Here is a 15,368-nt window from a genome sequence, read left to right as displayed (position 1 = left end):
ATTCACAGTTGCATCAAAAAGAATACAATACCTAGGAATAAACCTAACCAAGGAAGTGAAAGACCTATACCCTGAAAACTACAAGATGATCTTAAGAGAAATTAAAGGACACTAACAAATGGAAACTCTTCCCATGCTCTTGGCTAGGAAGAATTAATATTGTTAAAATGGCCATCCTGCCTGAAGCAATCTATAGATTCTATGGAATCCTTATCAAAATACCAACAGCATTCTTCAACAAACTGGAACAAATAGTTCTAAAATTCATATGGAACCACAAAAGACCCCAAATAGCCAAAGCAATCCTGAGAAGGAAGAATAAAGTGGGGGGAATTTTGCTTCCCAACTTCAAGCTCTACTACAAAGCTACAGTAATCAAGACAATTTGGTAATGGCACAAGAACAGACCCACAGACCAGTGGAACAGAATAGAGAGTCCAGATATTAACCCAAACATACATGGTCAACTGATATACAATAAAGGAGCCATGGATATACAATGGGGAAATGACGACCTCTGCAACAACTGGTGTTGGAAAAACTGGACAGCTATATGCAAGAGAATGAAACTGGATCACTGTCTAACCCCATATACAAAAGTAAATTCGAAATGGATCAAAGACCTGAATGTAAGTCACGAAACCATAAAACTCTTAGAAAAAAACATAGGCACAAATCTCTTGAACATAAACATGAGCAACTTCCTCATGAACATATCCCCCTGGGCAAGGGAAACAAAAGCAAAAATGAACAAGTGAGACTATATCAAGCTGAAAAGCTTCTGTACAGCAGAGGACACCATCAATAGAACAAAAAGACATCCTACAGTATGGGGGACTATATTCATAAATGACAGATCCGATAAAGGCTTGACATCCAAAATATATAAAGAGCTCATGCACTTCAACAAACAAAAAGCAAATAATCCAATTAAAAAATGAACAGAGGATCTGAACAGACAGTTCTCCAAAGAAGACATTCAGATGACCAACAGGCAAATGAAAAGATGCTTCACATTGCTAGTCATCAGAGAAATGCAAATTAAAACCACAATGAGATATCACCTCACACCAGTGAGGATGGCCAACATTCAGAAGACAAACAACAAATGTTGGTGAGGATGTGGAGAAAAGGGAACCTTCCTGCCCTGCTGGTGGGAATGTAAATTAGTTCAACCATTCTGGAAAGCAGTATGGAGGTTCCTCAAAAAACTAAAAATAGAAATACCGTTTTATCCAGGAATTCCACTTCTAGGAATTACCCTAAGAATGCAGCAGCCCAGTTTGAAAAAGACATATGCACGCCTATGTTTATCGCAGAACTATGGAAACAACGTAAGTGTCCATCAGTAGATGAATGGATAAAGAAGATGTGGTACATATACACAATGGAATATTATTCAGCCATAAGAAGAAAATAAATCCTATCATTTGCAACAACATGGATGGAGCTAGAGGGTATTACGCTCAGTGAAATAAGCCAGGCAGAGAAAGACAAGTATCAAATGATTTCACTCATCTGTGGAGTATAAGAACAAAGAAAAAACTGAAGGAACAAAACAGCAGCAGACTCACAGAACCCAAGAATGGACTAACAGTTACCAAAGGGAAAATGACTGGGGAGAATGAGTGGGAAGGGAGGGATAAGGGGGAAAAAGGGGCATTACGATTAGCACACATAATGTAGGGAGGGTGGCATGGGAAGGGCTGTACAACACAGAGAATACAAGTAGTGATTCTATAGCATCTTACTATGCTGGTGGACAGTGACTGTAATGGAGTATGTTGTGGGGATTTGATGAATGGGGGGGTCTAGTAACCATAATGTTGCTCATGTGATTGTAGATTAATGATACCAAAGTAAAAATAAAATAAATAAATAAAATAAAAGCAAAGTTGATCAGATTGGAAAAGAAGCAAGTCACAACTACATGATACTTAAAACAAACCCATATTAAATACTAAAAACATCATGTACCAGCTATCACCTAACAGACACTAATCAGTATGAAAAGCTTCCCCTGCAGGGACTTAAAAATATCAACTTGTCTTATAAAGCAACACATAATTAATGGACAGGTGGAAAGAAAGGGGGATTTTTAACAGAATGATAAAGATTTATCATTTTCAATTCTCTATATTACCCGAGTCTGACTTCTCTTGAAAGTATTTACCACTTACTATTTCTGTACATGTCAAAAGTTCCTCAGAAGACCAAGGCTGGTAAAAAGCTGCTTATCAAAGAAACCATTCTCACTCAAATCAGATGAAAGCTACTTTCCTAATTAAAAAGCAAAATAAAACCCAAAGCCAAAACCAACAAATTATACACTATGTTCAATGCTTTATAAAATGCAACAAGATACTTAAGATTTTCAACATTATCACAACTCCTTTGAATTTCAAGCTGGGATCAGCCAGTGGTTAAAAACAAAAATACATGGCAGGCTGGACTTGGATGAGGTGGACAACATTTCCAAATTTAGTCCTTTCTCTCTTCAGAATAAAGCAAATACATCACTATTTGTTTCACAGTTAACACATTACTATCTTTCTGTGAGACCAATATCCTGGGAAACTTAAAATTTTCAGAGTTTTTCTAGTACTCATGGTAGGTTTGAAACACACTCTCTGGCTCAGCCCCTAAATCTAAATAAATGGAAAGCACTTGGTTAGATCCCCCACTTATAAATACTGGCTTCCAAACTTTCTAGCTGTGTGTCCACGTAACTTCTTTTTGCTTGAACTTCCTCATCTGTAGAAGAGGAAGGAAAAAGAACAGCAACATCTTTTAAAGAATGCTTTTTTTATAGTAATAATAGCTATTATATATTGAGCGCTTACTTACGAGCACAACCTGTTACAAGTACTTTACATTCAATATATTTTTAAATCCTAAAAACCTCTGAGGTAAGCATTTTTATCTCCATTTTACAGATAAGAGATAAGAAAACTGAGGTAGAGATTTATGTTCCTCCCAAATTTACATATCTATTAAGTGGGGAGCTAGGATTTTTCTCAGTCTGATTAGAGAACTAGTCATCTTAATATGCTAAACAAGTTAACTCCCTTACAGATTTTTTCAAAACCGCCCATCTTTCACTCTAGACTGTGAACTACTTAATGGTAAGAGCTTTATCTTCTTCATTCTGAGTAATCCCAGCATATAGCACATAGATGGCATAAAGCAGAATAATAATTTGCTGAATGAGTAGATTCTGGGCAATGATCCTGTTTTGTCCCTCTGTCACGTGTCATACACAGGTAGGAATCAGAAGACTGGTGTTCTACTCCCAGCATACCAGTCGTCCACTGTGCCATTTTAGGAAAGTCACATCACCTCCCTAGATCTGAGTGCTTTCAGATCTCAATAAGGAATTGAACTAGATCTAAGTTCCCTTTCAGCTCTAAAATTTCCAAAAAAAAAAAGCCAATTATTGCTCTTTTAGAGAAAGAACAAAAGAGTTGCCTCTGACCAGTAGAACTGAAGCATTGTGCAGTTTTTAAAGTAAAATTTAGAGCCATTTCTTGCTTAAAATCCTCTGCTCACCTAGAGTAAGAGCTGACAGGGCCTGAACCTAGTCTGCCTTGTTTACCTGTATTCCCCCAGTACTGTACCTGACACATGAAAGGTATCTGATGTTTATAGAGTAAATACATTATATGTGAAAAGTGAGCAGTAAGTGACACAGCTCATTTAATTAGCTCAATACTCATTTTAAACATTCCTATTTACTTTAGTTACAAAGACTGCTTGAAAAACTTACTCCCAAGACTTTCAAATGCTTTAGTTCTTGCTGTTTGAACATATTTCACCTACATCCTAAAAAGTTATTGTTCCAAAAGACTCTTGCAGCATAAAATGTATTAACATCAGTAGCTCAAAACTTATTTCTGAAATATATTATTTGTTTGCGCTACAACTAAATCATAAAAACAGCAGCTGAGGTTATTAGAAATAGCTTAAAACTCGGAGGAAACATGCTGAAACCCTCCCTCTTTATTCCTAGCATCTTTAAAGCTATTACTTTGAAATGAACCTTTTATTTTTGAGGATTATATCTGTAGATTATGGACAGACCACCATGCTAAAATTTCATGCAGCCTCAATTCACCAGCGTTCTTCAAACAATGATTCTGAATTGATAAAGTCATACTCATTTTTACCCTCAGGTTTTCCTTCTAGAAGTCTAAAAAATAAAGAAAAAAATTTCAAAATTGAATGACTATCTTTTTATTTTAATAATTTATGCTCATTTCATAAAAACAGAAGTTAGGAGCAGAGGTATACTCTATGCAAAATAACACACTGCTTCCTTGGTTCTGACCCCAGGCTCCCATGTTTTGTTTGACTGCATGGGTCTAAGACTTCTCTGCAGAGGACGATTCCGTGGGGTAAGCCCTGGTGTCTGTGTTTTTAAAACATATTACGTATGACTGAGACAGCAGCCAGGGTTGGAAACCACTGCACTACACATATAATATTTAATGTTAGACTGCTTTAAGTGATTACTTTAAGTAAGTATATCAATATGCAAAATCTAAAAATGTTAAACATTTTACAGCTCGGCCAGTATTTTTTTCTATGTACTTTTTCTAAATTTTAAATATTATCCATTGGAGCAGTGATTCCTCACATTGATTTGTATACATTCCAGAGAATATCACAAGTCTTCAAACAAAATTCAGTGTAAATTATTTTAATTTTAGAAAGAAATTCCATAACTTACATGGAGGGAAAGGAGCCTGTGCATCTCCTTTTTAAAGCTTTTAAGAGACCTGGCAGAAGTCAAAGACCTTAGGAAACTCCAAACTCCTACCTATACCTGGCCATAGCTACCCGACGAGACTGAGTTTTAAAATAACGTCCTCTTCATACATGACAAACTTAGAGAAGAAACAGGTACAGCCCCTGGTCTGTTGTTCTGCTTAACTATTAGGTAAAGACATACTGACTCACAACTAAAAAGATATGGGCATAATATTTAGTGGGCATCCAGATACCGTCATATTTAAAGAAATTTTCCCCAAAGTGAATTCTTCCATTATATAACGTTTTAAGTTATAAGATATATAAAATAAAATTCTAAGGCAAAACTTATCCAGTTTCTAATCTCAAAGCGAACAGCAGACTTGGCGGAAGGGAGGTTAGCAATAAATACAGAAGAGTGTGGGTGATGAGACACGCAGCAGGGGTTCCTGAAGGGGGCAGCAAGGATTTTAAGAGAAAAAGCAAAATAATATGACATGTTTTAGAAAACACTCTAATGGTGACAAGTTCTTTACCTAGGGTTATTAGCCCCAGTTTATGTGAAAATAAAGTTGCAAGAGGTTAAGTGATCTGCCCAAGGTTACAGAGCCTAAAAGGGGAGTTAAGATTTAGATTCTCATTTGTGAGACTCAAAAGCAAGCCTTACTTAGAGCTGCGGTAACTGCATGACTAGGTACTAATGAAGCTGTGTGGGCTCCTAAGTGAGCTGGAGAGGCCTTGCCCGACGACACTGCAAAAAATGTCTGCACGTGGACCAAGAGTTACCTTGGTAAATCATCTATCCAAAGTTGAGGTGCTCTGATATAGAACTTTTTGGCATCGTACTTCAGCCTTTCTCTTTACAGTCATACCTCTAATTTTCTTTACTTAGATAACAAAATTTGCTGAAAACATAAGAATTACCCTCCTATTGCTCTGCTAACATTGCCCCACTTCCCAACTTCCTTCTCTCCAAGTGTTACATGCACCCCTTTGCTGCTGCAGGGATGGCTTTCGGACCTCAGATGGCTTTCTGAATCACTGTTTATTGGTATCTTCCAACCTAACTCTGTTAACGTTCTAAAAATTGGGAAAACAACCTATTATCTAAAATAATGAATCAAATTAAATTCATTAATATAGCTGCTTCCAAAGGTGTCTGGAAACAAATCCTCCCTAGTGGGACAGGCTATTACATCCTTGTTCACAGATGACTATCAAACGGCTCACTTGCAAGGGAGGCACACCCCATGCACCACTCATTTTTCAGGTTGGGAACAGACAACAAAAAACTTGTACTCAAAAAATACAAAACAAAAAATAACTCCATTTTATACTCTGCTGAGAGAGATAAAGGAGTTACAGAAAATAAAAGGAAGATATTGTCACATGTACCTAGACACACACGCCTTCAGGAAAAGGGGGAGAAAAAGGAAAGATACAGTAAAGGAGAAACAAAAGGGGATGTGGTGCTCTACTTTAATATTCAATAATCTTCCTTGTAGGTTTCCCCACCCCAGGAAAATACAGTCCCCTTCTCCCTTGCTAAAACGTATGTTCTCTTCCAACAGACTATGTCTATCTATGCCATTCTCTGGACAATGGCCAGAAAACTGAATTCTATTTTTATAAGTGTTCCTTTTTCAGGAAAATTGTTTGTTTACTCTTTCATTCACTCAGCAAACATTTGAGCAGTGACCATTTTCCAAGCACTGTGCTAGGATGCTGGCATGGGCTGAGAAACTCAAATTCCATTATTATTTACTAGCTCCTGGTGTTCCTGGTACACACACTATTTCCATTCTTTGGTTCTCAGTCACATACTCTCATAGTCTTACAACAATCTCATCTTTTTTAAATTTCAGTGAGTTAGAATTAGACTTTTGTTGCATGCAACCAAAAAGGCTTAACAAGTAACACAAAGAGGCATCTGCTGAATCCCTGCCTCTCCCCAGGGAGGAGTGGGTGAGGGCACAGGCCCTGGACCCAAGCTGCCTGGGCTCCTCCACTTCCTTGGCTCCGTGTAACCCACGCCTTCATTTCATCACCTGTTAAAAGGGGATGAGAGAGAGTACCTACCAATGGGGATGGTTTAATTTCAAATGAGTTTCAACATTTAAAGCCCTCCGAACAAACCCTGACCCCCAGAAACTGCCAGGACTGGATGGAATCAAACATTACTGCTTTGTTGTTCCATGGCCAGCACCTGGGGGAGGATCTCATGCTGTGATTTGCTGAGGCTCCAACCGTGGCCAACCACCTGGGTCTCCCTAGGGCAGGATAAAGGGAGAGAGCAGCAGTGAGGCCTCCCTCAGACAGGGCCAGTGCCGCAGCGAGGGGAATGGAGAAGAGCAGTACGGAATGGGGAGGAGGTGGGCAGGGCCAGGTAATCCAAGGCTCAGGCACTGGCGTTTTCTCACAGTGGCTTCCACACGACCAAAGCCCAAGCCTGCCCAACTCCAGTATTTAGTCTTCCTCCTACTTCTAACAGGCATATCTGAGAGGAGGTATTGTGGGCTCCATTCCAGACCATGCAATACAGCAGTCAGATGAATTTTCTGGTTTCCCAGTGCATATGAAAGTTATGTCTACACTATATTGTAGTCTGTTAAGTGTGAACAGCATTATGTCTTTAAAAACAATGCACATACCTTAGTCAAAAAATACTTCTTGAATTTTATTGTTAACAACCATTTGATCAATAAATATGAGAGATGCCCTCTCAAAAAAAAAATACTTCTTGATAAAATATGCTACCCATCATCTGAACTTTCAGGGAAATGTAATCTCTTTGCTGGAGGAGGGTCTTGCCTCCTTGTCAATGGGTGCCGACTTTAGAAGCCACTTCCTGTGCTCACCCAGAAGAAGGTGCTAAGAGAGGAAATCTTAAATGCTCTCATCACAGGAAAAAAATTCCATGACTGTATGTGGATAGAGGATAACTAGACTTACTGTGATTTTACAATACATACAAATATGGAACCATTATGTTGTACACTTGAAACTAATATTCTATGTCAACTACACCTCAGTTTTAAAAAACAGAGGGTTTTAAAGGACCAGGAAGTAGTTTTTTGTAATGATACATATATTATTTTTTTCCAAAGGTATTTTGACAAAAATATCTTTTAAAATTTCAGGTACACACTAGCTAGATATAAAAAGAGAGGAGAAAGAAGGAAACATGTAGCATATCAATACTCCTATAGCACCAGGGCTTTTCTACAGGAATTCTGAAATAACAGCAAACTTCGGGCTCCTCCTCGAAGAACCCAGGTGAGCAGAGCTACGCAATCCATGCTCATGGTCACAAACTCTCTGGAGAAGTTGCTCCTCTCCCTTCAGATGTTTCCTATTTGCACCAACTAGCATATTAAGCTTCTGAGGAAAAACAAACAAGACCCCATTTCTAACCTCAAGAAACAGGTAATCTCTTGTCTAGACCCCATTTCCTTCCTCAGTTTCTGTCTTCACCTCCTCTCAGGAGCTCACTTCCCATCCTTCACAGGCCGCTCCACCTCACCCTTCAACTCCCTCAATCAGGAAGCCCTCCCCTTCAGAACCGCTTCCCCTCACTGCACCTCAAGGAAGGAAGAGGCAGTGAGGGACTGCCCCTCAGGCTTGTCACCAAGGTCGGGGGGCTTTCCTTCCTCCGCCCCCCAGCCCAACCTCCAAACACATTTCCTCCTCCCCCACTAGGGAAAGTCAGTGAGGCGCTTCACCTCTGGCAGGCCCAGGCCCGGGCCCGGGCCACCCTGGGAAGCACTGCCGTCACAGGGCAGCTTTAGTCTGGAAGGAATTATGATAAAATTTTAAAATCATCGACAGATTTATATTTAAGGTCACTAATGAACCTTCATATACAAGGTCTTATTCACTACCTGTTTTATGTCATTTTCTGTTGAGAGCATGTCACACTTTTATCTCCACACAATTTCATTCAGCACTGTGCACACACAGACACACACAAATGCTCAAGCTTACAATTTCAAATAAAAATTTTCAAGTCTTTTTTTTCCTGATGGTGGCTGTTAAACTCTACAATTTACTGCAGAAGTAACTTACATCTCTCTCTAATGCAGCAACTCCAGCAAACGCCTCAACTAGCATTGGCAGATATCCAAATAATGATCCCCTCTGCTCATGTTGTAAAACTGATCTGAATTGTAAATCACTAGGTACGTTACATATTTTCATAAAAATTAAACTTGTATTTAAAATCTTAAGGCTAAATATTACACCTACATAAAATAAAAACTTTTGTTACCAATAAAAGATCAAAACTGACTCTCTTCGTGGTTTAATCACATCAACTTGACTAATTTCTCAATGACTGATATGAACCTCTAAAGAGAAGCACTGGTAGCATTTACCCAGCCACCCCTAATCAAAGACTGTACTTTGTTACAGGAATCATGCAAACTTTGTAGGCATCTCCTGATGCTATGTGTAAGAAATAAAAATAAAACAATCAGATTTTAAGGAGTTTAGTCTGTTGGGCATGACAGTAGTAACTGTAATCGAATGTGGTAAATGTTTGTAAAAAGGTACGAACAAAGTGCCACAGGACATGGAGAGAACTGTGGGGTGAATCACTTTTATCTTCGCTTTGAAGAAAAATAAGGGTAGAAACTGGGAGAAGGGACATTCTAGAGAGTTCACTGAATATAATAAGTTACGGGGGGAGAAGTAAGTAGATGGGGATATACTCTACTGGAATCAGGTTGCAAGTGATTTATATAGCATAAAAAGAATTTGGGACACTTAATCCTAAGGTCTCAGATTTTTAAAAGAGGAATACCACGATGATCAAACCTATGTTGGGGGCCAGAAACTCTGATGAAAAAATATAACAGCAGCTTAATCATAATATAGTCTTTTTAAATTAAAATAGAGTTTTGCTGAGTAAAAATTAACAGGCAACAACTTGAAGCAAGATCTGCAATTCATAGAGCTACTCCAAGAGGCAGTAGAACATAATGGTTAGGCATACAGGCTTTGAAGGCCAGACCCTAAATACCAGCTTTGCCACGTAAGAGTGAAGTGACCTTGGACAAGCTACATAACCATTTTAAGTTTCTCTTCCTCATCTGTACAATGAGAATAACAATCATACTGACATAAGGTTAGCCACTATCATTATTAAGTTTTATTCTATTTTAAAAATCTCCACAGCACATAAGATGAAGCAAAAAACATATACACTATGTCTAAAGAGTTGTCCAGTGCATCATATATCAGGTTTTCCACTTTTGCTTCATTATTTTGTATACACTGAATACCCAGGATATTGGACACGTTCATATCATTTTACGATATAATTACCAAAATTCATTTCAAAGTCAAATATAAAGTTATTTGATGTTTTCTGTATTTTGATTATTTTGTATTATTGGTGTTATATCCCTATTAGTAAATGTTACGTTTACACTGAAACTTTGTCCCCTTGAGGATTCTGAATACCATATAAATTTTGAATGACATGTATAACTTTTTATACAATGGAGAAGTGAAAAAAACGTTTCCTAGGGGCCCCTTTCTTAGCTGTTTATTATTAGCTCAGGGGGAAAAAATCGTGAGAAACTGGTCCTTCAGTAAGAAAAATTACCCTTCTGTAAGAAATGATGTAATTTCCTATTAGTGCAACCCCAAACCTCCTGTAATCATTTATTAAGAGATGCTGGTATCACATTTCATTCTATAAGTCATTTCTATAGCATAAAAAAAAAGTGTAGTAACTAAAGTTTCAAATATGTACCTAAGAATGATTATATCACTACTCCTACCTGCTAATAAGCCTGATCACCCATCTTTGCCTATATGTCCCCTCTAGTCCAAATATTTCAGTGACCATAACTGAAAACTTACAGTGAAATTATGATTCCACAAATCACCACCGAATCCAGGGAACCGGAAGGCATTCTCTCTCTAATAGTCTCTATAGCCCACACAGACTTGGGGCTTCACACGGCAGAGATACATTTTTTAAGTATCACACACAGGTTACCACAGGGGAACTGGGAGATGCAGCAAGTTGCCTCCCGGAGCACTAATAGTCCCTCATGGCTTCCACAGGCTCTCATTTGCTGTTCCTGCTCTGAAGAAACTGAAAGCCGAGCTCCTGGTGCTTCCACAGTGGCAGATGTGTGGGGGCCCGGCCTATGGCCGAGGCTGAGCCCCACTCCAGCTGGACAATGCCCTAAAGATGGCGCCTGCTTCCTGCTCACCACCCTTTCCCCTCTTCCCTGTTGGGGATTGGCCCAGCAGACTTCCATACCCGTGCACAGCTCGTGCTGCCCGCTTAGAGTGGCGCGTGACACCTATCCGCTTAAAGGTCACGCATGATACTGTCCCGGATTGGTTGGGTGACTGAATATAAGGGAGCCCGCTGGGAGGGAGAAGAGCTTCCTGACAACTGCTGTAACCACCGTGAGAGATTAGACAATAAAGCCTAGAGAAGAATCAAGACCTTGGGCGTGTTGCCTCGGCCCCTGAAGGGTCGCGACAAGATGCAGGCCATCTTCCCTTAGGGTGGACAGTCAGAGAGCCAGGCAAGCGGACTACCAGACAACTGACAGTCGCTCTTCTTGGCTCTGAATGCCATATATGCGTAACAAACCGTTCTGACTTTTTACTCAACTATTAAGTCCAGACAAGGTGAGTACAGTGACACCTCCCCCTTCATAGGTTCAGACACAGTTTTGGGTAGTATGCCTTTACCATTCACAAAAATTTTAGATATAGTAGACACAGATATCTAGATGTTAGAGAAATGCTACGTAAAGAAATGTCAGTGAATTTGTTCCTAAAGCAAAAAACAAAAAACAAAACCCACATTTTTACAAAGAGTATCTCCATAAACTCCTTCTTTCTAACTTGGAAATTTTATGTGAGATATTCTTCAAGTACAGGTCAAGCACAGTGGTATACCCCTCCATCACTTAAAACTCAGAAATGGCTTTCTACGGAAATGAATCAAGTCTGACCCCTACCTACCTCACTTCCTTCCTACCCTTCATCCTCACTCTCAGTTTACCGCACTGGTCTTCCACATGCAGTGGCTTTCTATTTGCTGTCTTCCGGCCTAAAACGCCCTCTTTGTGGCCAGGTCCTTGTCATGATTCAGGGTCAGCTCCCAGCATGGCATCTACCAATGCCCCAACCTGCCTGGTCCTACTCTGCCGTTCCCCCCATTTAAATTTCTTAGTACTGTTATCCGAAATCACTTTTGTATTTTCTTAAATTGTCCCACCACATGAAAGCAGGGACACTGTCTTTTTTCACTGTTCTACCTGCAGTACCTGGCACAACAGGAAATGCCCAATTAATGTCAGAGTAAGCAGCTGAACACAGTGAGGAGTGGCTGGTTATAGCTCTGTCTTAAGTCAAAGAGTCACAGAGTGGAATAAGCCAGGGCATGCACAGATGAAAAGTATTGGCCGTGTGCTCAACAACTTGGACTGCTCAGCTTGGGTCACAGTGACAGAGAACACAGGTGGGGCAGGTAGGAGACTGTGCTGAGTCACCCCAGCTGAGTCACTGAAAACCCTGCCAGACCTCAGGACACCTCCAAATAGTAATATGATTTAACTGGAACACTGGAACAAACAAAAATCTGTTATTAGTATAGACAATTCTCATGATGCAAATGAGGTATGTTCAGTATGTTATATATTTTTAAAACTCATTCAAGGACCATAATTGCTAATCTACCAGCCTTGGAAATATACCTGCTGGCAAATGAATCGTACCTTCAAAGTTTAGGCCAACAGCAATCTATATATATGATCTGGATACACACAATCATACCTCTTCCTTAAAAAGTCAGTTGTCGCAAACTGTTTTCTGGCTCAGGTAAGCATGTCCAGAAGAAATTACTGAGAGCTAATTTTTTTTTTCCTTTTTTCCAAACAGCTAACCTTTTTTTCCTTGAAGAGACAGGGAGGGGAGGAGGTACCCTACTGTGTGAGACAGCCAGAAATGCAAAAATGAACTGACAAAGATTTCAACCAGAAAGGAAAATGCAAATTAAGCCTGAAGTAAGGTCAATGGGTATCCTGAGATTTGACTTGTTAAACAACAGGATAGTATTTCTTTATATGCCCCTCCAGGTCAAACGACAATTAGCAAATGCTGTCCTCCTCAAACCCTGCAGTACATTGGGGGATTGTCAAATACGAGCAGCACTTCTGCTCTTAAACGGCTTACTACTAGGTTGAGAAGTTTGAATTTTTGGAAGCAATGAGAGCTGGACTATATCAAACCAGTAAATGTAGAAAGGTTTTAAGAGTGACTCTGGTAAAAGAAAATGAGAAACACAGCAGCAGCCATCAGGTCACAGAGTGAAGAGAATGGATAAAATTCACTTTTCAATATACACCTTATAATAAATAGGACACAGGAACAGAGAGGGGCACATCCAGTCTTTCTAACTACAAGATTCCCCTCAAAAATTAATGTGGGGCTCAAGATCTTAAAAGCTTTGTACATTATTTTCATTTTCACAATCATGTGTTTTAACTTGCAGGTCCTATAATGTAGAATTTCCTCCCAATATATGTAAATGTAAATAACTGCAGTAAAATGTAGTTGAAATCCCTACATCTACATAGAATCCAGGAATATGGCCAGGCAGAAAGGAAACCAACTTCGAATTTCAGTTCTAATAAGAATTGTGTACTGGACATACGGTTTATTTTAGGTCTGGTCCGTATCACTTGGCAATGTTTACTTTATAATAAACACACTTTGGGTGTGAAAACATCTTAGGATACTATGCTACAAAGAAGGACCACTTCCTGAGGGGACACAGATCTAGCTGAAGAATGGAGGTACCAGTGCTGAAGACTTTCATAACAAGGGTTGCTCAGACACAGGGGCAAAGCCAAAGCAGTCTTCCACACTCCAAAAGAACACGGCACTGTGTGCTTTCTGTATGGCCAGTCTCTGCTCACACGCTGCTACTACAATCACTTAACACACATTTGTTTTGAAATATTTACTTAGGTTAGACGAAAGTTATCTTTGGTGTTTATAAAAAATCCTCTTGGGTGCTTGTTATAAAACAAATGTTTTCTTTCAGAGTCTTTGATGTATACCAATTTAATAATCTCCTTTTCTTTAGGATAAATGTGTTCTAGCAAAGTCTGCTAAGAAATAAAATTTTATAAAGCCAATTCTAATAAATCACCTTAAAAAACTGAGATATAGTCCCATAGAGAAAAAAGCATTATGAGTGGTTAGGAGATGGTATCCATACTACATTAGCCATAAAGATCACAATGGACTTAAATCTAGAAAAGCACAAATTAACCTTTTCCAGTGGGGGGTGAGGAGAGGAAACCTTCCCCCAAAATCCTTCGAGAATCCATTGAAAATGACAGACACTCTCCCAATAAAAATAATACACACAATGTTAACAAATTTTGCCCTAAGTGTAAAAATCTGGTAATACCAAATCACTTCCCTGGATAAACACAATGAATTATTTTAATTGGGAAAAGAAACACATATAAACATCCTTTCCTTCCTGAAAATCATCCCTCTAACATGAGATCTTATGAAGGTCACCAACAAGTTTGAATTGAAATGGTAAAATCCAATGGCTACTTGCTGGTCATCTTTTTCCACCTCAAAGTATTGTGTCAGGGTTGATGATCACTGTACCTCAAAACACTTTCCACTTGCTGCCCTTGATTTGCCTTACACCTCTTAGTCTCCCTTGCTGCCTTCTCCTTCAGTCTATACAACCTCTGATGCTAAATGTCCATGTCTGAATTGGACATTTTCTGTCATCTTCTGGGCCCCCTTCTTCCTACACTTTTCCTCTCTAGAAGAGCTAGAGGCATTCCCCAGACATGTCAGAGCCTTTATATAGATACCCCCAAATGTGTATGTATCTCAAGTTCAACACATTCCTCTGAGCTCCAACTACCTGTACCTAACTTCTGATACATTCAAGTGGATGACTCACTGGCATTGATCTCAAACCTAACTTATCCAGAAAGGACTAATTTTCTATGCTGCCCTCATCTCTCCCCCCCATCACACACACAGCCTATCTGTCTTCTCCCTATCAGTCAATGGTCCATCATCTACCTAAATGCTAAAACCACAGAAACTTGGAGCCATTCTTGAGCCCATCTCTCTCAACCTCCATAAGTAACCCATCAACAGGCCCAGGTGTCTTAATCCCATTAATCCTACTCTACCACCACCTTAATCCTAGCTACCATCACCAAGCTGCCTGGAACAGAGCAGTATCCTCCTCTCTGGGCTCCCTTCTTCCACATGTGCCTTCCTCCCAGCTATCTTCCACAGCAAAAAGGGTGGGAAAAGACCTCTAAATCATTACTGAAATGATATTCCTTGCTTCAAAACCTTGAGTGGCTTCCCACTGTTCTTAGAATGAAATCCAAGCTCTCTGCCATGGTTTACAGGATCCTGCACCACATGGCTCTCCCCGCCTCAGGACCTCTGCTGCCCTCAGTCTGGGATGTTCTCCTTGTACCTTCCATGAGGCTATCTCCTTTCTTCTCATCTTTCAGGTCTGCCTAAATGTCTTCTTAAACCTCCTCAAAGTAACCTCCATACCTCACCCCAATGTTCTCTCCCACTGC

The 15,368-nt window shown here is 39.6% G+C and overlaps 1 protein-coding gene across 2 annotated transcripts in view; it reads right to left on the bottom strand.

Annotated features, from left to right (window-relative positions):
- UBE2E1 (ubiquitin conjugating enzyme E2 E1) overlaps positions 1 to 15,368 on the bottom strand; it is a 94,706-nt gene that overhangs the window by 66,221 nt on the left and 13,117 nt on the right. The gene's annotated exons all lie outside the window — the stretch shown is intronic.

Source organism: Manis javanica, chromosome 15 (assembly GCF_040802235.1).
Source record: "Manis javanica isolate MJ-LG chromosome 15, MJ_LKY, whole genome shotgun sequence".
Taxonomy (NCBI): Eukaryota; Metazoa; Chordata; class Mammalia; order Pholidota; family Manidae; genus Manis; species Manis javanica.
Note: the sequence above shows the minus strand (reverse complement) of the source record. Positions and strands in the feature narration are given on the sequence as shown.